The sequence below is a fragment of the Taudactylus pleione genome, unplaced genomic scaffold (genome assembly GCF_031769625.1).
Source record: "Taudactylus pleione unplaced genomic scaffold, aTauple2 ptg000021l, whole genome shotgun sequence".
In the NCBI taxonomy this organism is placed as follows: Eukaryota; Metazoa; Chordata; class Amphibia; order Anura; family Myobatrachidae; genus Taudactylus; species Taudactylus pleione.
In genome coordinates, this window is record NW_028284423.1 from 16401802 (window position 1) to 16408355 (window position 6554).

The window sequence follows — 6554 nt, forward strand, 5'->3', positions numbered from 1 at the left end:
CAAAGTGGAGCTTTAGATGATCAAAGTTTCTCTTTGAGCATGCTCACAGCTTACACCTATGTGAACTCTGCAATCAAGCCCAGATTAATAACTTCAAAGCATCACCATAAGTATACATATTCATTTTTTATCCTATAAGAACACATATATAGTACAAACACCTTTACATTCTGACTGCAATGTGAATGTTTTTAAAATTTTGTATGCAATTGGGGGTATAGCTCAGTAGTAGAGCATTCGACTGCAGATCGGGAGGTCCCTGGTTCAAATCCGGGTGCCCCCTTTACCTAACTTTTAATGTGTAAAGGTACTGATTCAATTTGCAGTTTATAGCTACTTTGAAACTCAAGCACAGGAAAAGCTAACACAAGTAAGAGCAAGAAAACAAAAAAAGTGAAACTTTAACATTATATACTTCCTGATAACACAGAGTGGTAAATTTCATTTTTTTGATAGAGATTTTTACAGAAATCTATAACTTAGAGAAGGCAAATATAAAGGACCTACGTAGTTTCTCTTATAAAAGTACTTTCTTTCAAAAAATGGTTAAAAATGAAGAAGTAGGAGAAACCTTATTGCAATATCAGTCTGAGTTCAATCCCTAATCCCACCAACAGTTCCAGAATCTTGATTTAATTTCTTTCCTTTCTATAGTAATATATTTAGAATAGTATAATATAACTGAACATGAAACATGTGTACTTTAATACTCACCCTCATTGATAATTAAATAAGGAAAACCATCACTTAAATAGTGATACTTTAACATTATAAACTTCCTGATAGCACAGTTAGAGTGGCAGATTTCATTTTTTTTATAGAGATTTTTACAGAAATCTATAATTTATAGAAGGCAAATATAAAGGACCTACCTAGTTTCTCTTAAAAAAGTACTTTCTTTCCCAAATGGTTAAACTGAAGAAGTAGGAGAAGCCTTATTACAATAACAGTCTGAGTTAATTCCCTAATCCCACCAACAGTTCCAGAACCTCAATTTAATTTCTGTCTTTTCTATAGTAATATATTTAGAATAGTATAATATAACTGAACATGAAACATGTGTACTTTAATACTCACCCTCTTTGATAATTAAATAAGGAATTATTAAGCAATTACATTGCAGTATTCTTGAACTGTTGTTGTAATTGGGGTTTGATCTCAGACTGATTTTGCAACTAGGCCATTCGAGTTTATGCATCAAACATTAATTTTGAACATCTGAGCCCACAAGCCCAAAAATCAAAATGTCCTATTTTATTAGCAATAATATACTGTTGTCAGCTACTTTTTGAAATAATTTATATAGGGTTGATGCTAAGAATTTGTATTTTCTTAGTTCTGTTTGGCCTCCCAAAATATAAAGTTACAATATGTCATGATGTCACTATAACTGACCAAAGTGGAGCTTTAGATGATCAAAGTTTCTCTTTGAGCATGCTCACAGCTTACACCTATGTGAACTCTGCAATCAAGCCCAGATTAATAACTTCAAAGCATCACCATGAGTATACATATTCATTTTTTATCCTATAAGAACACATATATAGTACAAACACCTTTACATTCTGACTGCAATGTGAATGTTTTTAAAATCTTGTATGCAATTGGGGGTATAGCTCAGTGGCAGAGCATTCCACTGCAGATCGAGAGGTCCCTGGTTCAAATCCAGGTGCCCCCTTTACCTAACTTTTAATGTGTAAAGGTACTGATTCAATTTGCAGTTTATAGCTACTTTGAAACTCAAGCACAGGAAAAGCTAACACAAGTAAGAGCAAGAAAACAAAAAAAGTGAAACTTTAACATTATATACTTCCTGATAACACAGTTAGAGTGGTAAATTTCATTTTTTTGATAGAGATTTTTACAGAAATCTATAACTTAGAGAAGGCAAATATAAAGGACCTACCTAGTTTCTCTTATAAAAGTACTTTCTTTCAAAAAATGGTTAAAAATGAAGAAGTAGGAGAAGCCTTATTGCAATATCAGTCTGAGTTCAATCCCTAATCCCACCAACTGTTCCAGAATCTTGATTTAATTTCTTTCCTTTCTATAGTAATATATTTAGAATAGTATAATATAACTGAACATGAAACATGTGTACTTTAATACTCACCCTCATTGATAATTAAATAAGGAAAAACATCACTTAAATAGTGAAACTTTAACATTATAAACTTCCTGATAGCACAGTTAGAGTGGCAGATTTCATTTTTTTGATAGAGATTTTTACAGAAATCTATAATTTATAGAAGGCAAATATAAAGGACCTACCTAGTTTCTCTTAAAAAAGTACTTTCTTTCCCAAATGGTTAAACTGAAGAAGTAGGAGAAGCCTTATTGCAATATCAGTCTGAGTTCAATCTCTAATCCCACAAACAGTTCCAGAACCTCGATTTAATTTCTGTCCTTTCTATAGTAATATATTTAGAATAGTATAATATAACTGAACATGAAACATGTGTACTTTAATACTCACCCTCTTTGATAATTAAATAAGGAATTATTAAGCAATTACATTGCAGTATTCTGGAACTGTTGTTGTAATTGGGGGTTGATCTCAGACTGATTTTGCAACTAGGCCATTCGAGTTTATGCATCAAACATTAATTTTGAACATCTGAGCCCACAAGCCCAAAAATCAAAATGTCCTATTTTATTAGCAATAATATACTGTTGTCAGCTACTTTTTGAAATAATTTATATAGGGTTGTTGCTAAGAATTTGTATTTTCTTAGTTCTGTTTGGCATCCCAAAATAAAAAGTTACAATATGTCATGATGTCACTCTAACTGACCAAAGTGGAGCTTTAGATGATCAAAGTTTCTCTTTGAGCATGCTCACAGCTTACACCTATGTGAACTCTGCAATCAAGCCCAGATTAATAACTTCAAAGCATCACCATAAGTATACATATTCATTTTTTATCCTATAAGAACACATATATAGTACAAACAACTTTACATTCTGACTGCAATGTGAATGTTTTTAAAATCTTGTATGCAATTGGGGGTATAGCTCAGTGGTAGAGCATTCGACTGCAGTTCGCGAGGTCCCTGGTTCAAATCCCCCTTTACCTAACTTTTAATGTGTAAAGGTACTGATTCAATTTGCAGTTTATAGCTACTTTGAAACTCAAGCACAGGAAAAGCTAACACAAGTAAGAGCAAGAAAACAAAAAAAGTGAAACTTTAACATTATATACTTCCTGATAACACAGTTAGAGTGGTAAATTTCATTTTTTTTATAGAGATTTTTACAGAAATCTATAACTTAGAGAAGGCAAATATAAAGGACCTACCTAGTTTCTCTTATAAAAGTACTTTCTTTCAAAAAATGGTTAAAAATGAAGAAGTAGGAGAAGCCTTATTGCAATATCAGTCTGAGTTCAATCCCTAATCCCACCAACAGTTCCAGAATCTTGATTTAATTTCTTTCCTTTCTATAGTAATATATTTAGAATAGTATAATTTAACTGAACATGAAACATGTGTACTTTAATACTCACCCTCATTGATAATTAAATAAGGAAAAACATTACTTAAATAGTGATACTTTAACAATATAAACTTCCTGATAGCACAGTTAGAGTGGCAGATTTCATTTTTTTCATAGAGATTTTTACAGAAATCTATAATTTATAGAAGGCAAATATAAAGGACCTACCTAGTTTCTCTTAAAAAAGTACTTTCTTTCCCAAATGGTTAAACTGAAGAAGTAGGAGAAGCCTTATTACAATAACAGTCTGAGTTCAATCCCTAATCCCACCAACAGTTCCAGAACCTCAATTTAATTTCTGTCCTTTCTATAGTAATATATTTAGAATAGTATAATATAACTGAACATGAAACATGTGTACTTTAATACTCACCCTCTTTGATAATTAAATAAGGAATTATTAAGCAATTACATTGCAGTATTCTGGAACTGTTGTTGTAATTGGGGGTTGATCTCAGACTGATTTTGCAACTATGCCATTCGAGTTTATGCATCAAACATTAATTTTGAACATCTGAGCCCACAAGCCCAAAAATCAAAATGTCCTATTTTATTAGCAATAATATACTGTTGTCAGCTAATTTTTGAAATAATTTATATAGGGTTGATGCTTAGAATTTGTATTTTCTTAGTTCTGTTTGGCCTCCCATAATATAAAGTTACAATATGTCAAGATGTCACTATAACTGACCAAAGTGGAGCTTTAGATTATCAAAGTTTCTCTTTGAGCATGCTCACAGCTTACACCTATGTGAACTCTGCAATCAAGCCAAGATTAATAACTTCAAAGCATCACCATAAGTATACATATTCATTTTTTATCCTATAAGAACACATATATAGTACAAACAACTTTACATTCTGACTGCAATGTGAATGTTTTTAAAATCTTGTATGCAATTGGGGGTATAGCTCAGTGGTAGAGCATTCGACTCCAGTTCGCGAGGTCCCTGGTTCAAATCCCCCTTTACCTAACTTTTAATGTGTAAAGGTACTGATTCAATTTGCAGTTTATAGCTACTTTGAAACTCAAGCACAGGAAAAGCTAACACAAGTAAGAGCAAGAAAACAAAAAAAGTGAAACTTTAACATTATATATTTCCTGATAACACAGTTAGAGTGGTAAATTTCATTTTTTTTATAGAGATTTTTACAAAAATCTATAACTTAGAGAAGGCAAATATAAAGGACCTACCTAGTTTCTCTTATAAAAGTACTTTCTTTCAAAAAATGGTTAAAAATGAAGAAGTAGGAGAAGCCTTATTGCAATTTCAGTCTGAGTTCAATCCATAATCCCACCAACAGTTCCAGAATCTTGATTTAATTTCTTTCCTTTCTATAGTAATATATTTAGAATAGTATAATATAACTGAACATGAAACATGTGTACTTTAATACTCACCCTCATTGATAATTTAATAAGGAAAAACATCACTTAAATAGTGCTACTTTAACATTATAAACTTCCTGATAGCACAGTTAGAGTGGCAGATTTCATTTTTTTGATAGAGATTTTTACAGAAATCTATAATTTATAGAAGGCAAATATAAAGGACCTACCTAGTTTCTCTTAAAAAAGTACTTTCTTTCCCAAATGGTTAAACTGAAGAAGTAGGAGAAGCCTTATTACAATAACAGTCTGAGTTCAATCCCTAATCCCACCAACAGTTCCAGAACCTCAATTTAATTTCTGTCCTTTCTATAGTAATATATTTAGAATAGTATAATATAACTGAACATGAAACATGTGTACTTTAATACTCACCCTCTTTGATAATTAAATAAGGAATTATTAAGCAATTACATTGCAGTATTCTGGAACTGTTGTTGTAATTGGGGGTTGATCTCAGACTGATTTTGCAACTAGGCCATTCGAGTTTATGCATCAAACATTAATTTTGAACATCTGAGCCCACAAGCCCAAAAATCAAAATGTCCTATTTTATTAGCAATAATATACTGTTGTCAGCTACTTTTTGAAATAATTTATATAGGGTTGTTGCTAAGAATTTGTATTTTCTTAGTTCTGTTTGGCCTCCCAAAATAAAAAGTTACAATATGTCATGATGTCACTCTAACTGACCAAAGTGGAGCTTTAGATGATCAAAGTTTCTCTTTGAGCATGCTCACAGCTTACACCTATGTGAACTCTGCAATCAAGCCCAGATTAATAACTTCAAAGCTTCACCATAAGTATACATATTCATTTTTTATCCTATAAGAACACATATATAGTACAAACAACTTTACATTCTGACTGCAATGTGAATGTTTTTAAAATCTTGTATGCAATTGGGGGTATAGCTCAGTGGTAGAGCATTCGACTCCAGTTCGCGAGGTCCCTGGTTCAAATCCCCCTTTACCTAACTTTTAATGTGTAAAGGTACTGATTCAATTTGCAGTTTATAGCTACTTTGAAACTCAAGCACAGGAAAAGCTAACACAAGTAAGAGCAAGAAAACAAAAAAAGTGAAACTTTAACATTATATACTTCCTGATAACACAGTTAGAGTGGTAAATTTCATTTTTTTTATAGAGATTTTTACAGAAATCTATAACTTAGAGAAGGCAAATATAAAGGACCTACCTAGTTTCTCTTATAAAAGTACTTTCTTTCAAAAAATGGTTAAAAATGAAGAAGTAGGAGAAGCCTTATTGCAATATCAGTCTGAGTTCAATCCCTAATCCCACCAACAGTTCCAGAATCTTGATTTAATTTCTTTCCTTTCTATAGTAATATATTTAGAATAGTATAATTTAACTGAACATGAAACATGTGTACTTTAATACTCACCCTCATTGATAATTAAATAAGGAAAAACATTACTTAAATAGTGATACTTTAACAATATAAACTTCCTAATAGCACAGTTAGAGTGGCAGATTTCATTTTTTTGATAGAGATTTTTACAGAAATCTATAATTTATAGAAGGCAAATATAAAGGACCTACCTAGTTTCTCTTAAAAAAGTACTTTCTTTCCCAAATGGTTAAACTGAAGAAGTAGGAGAAGCCTTATTACAATAACAGTCTGAGTTCAATCCCTAATCCCACCAACA

General features: G+C 31.6%; 2 non-coding genes across 2 annotated transcripts; both read left to right on the forward strand.

Moving 5' to 3' along the window:
- The first annotated feature begins 211 nt into the window (after positions 1-211).
- Positions 212-283, forward strand: TRNAC-GCA (transfer RNA cysteine (anticodon GCA)). Its single transcript has one exon. It is a non-coding gene; the product is annotated as a tRNA-Cys (tRNA).
- Positions 284-1606: 1323 nt separating this feature from the next.
- TRNAC-GCA (transfer RNA cysteine (anticodon GCA)) lies at positions 1607-1678 on the forward strand. The gene has a single exon. It is a non-coding gene; the product is annotated as a tRNA-Cys (tRNA).
- The last annotated feature ends 4876 nt before the right edge of the window (positions 1679-6554 follow it).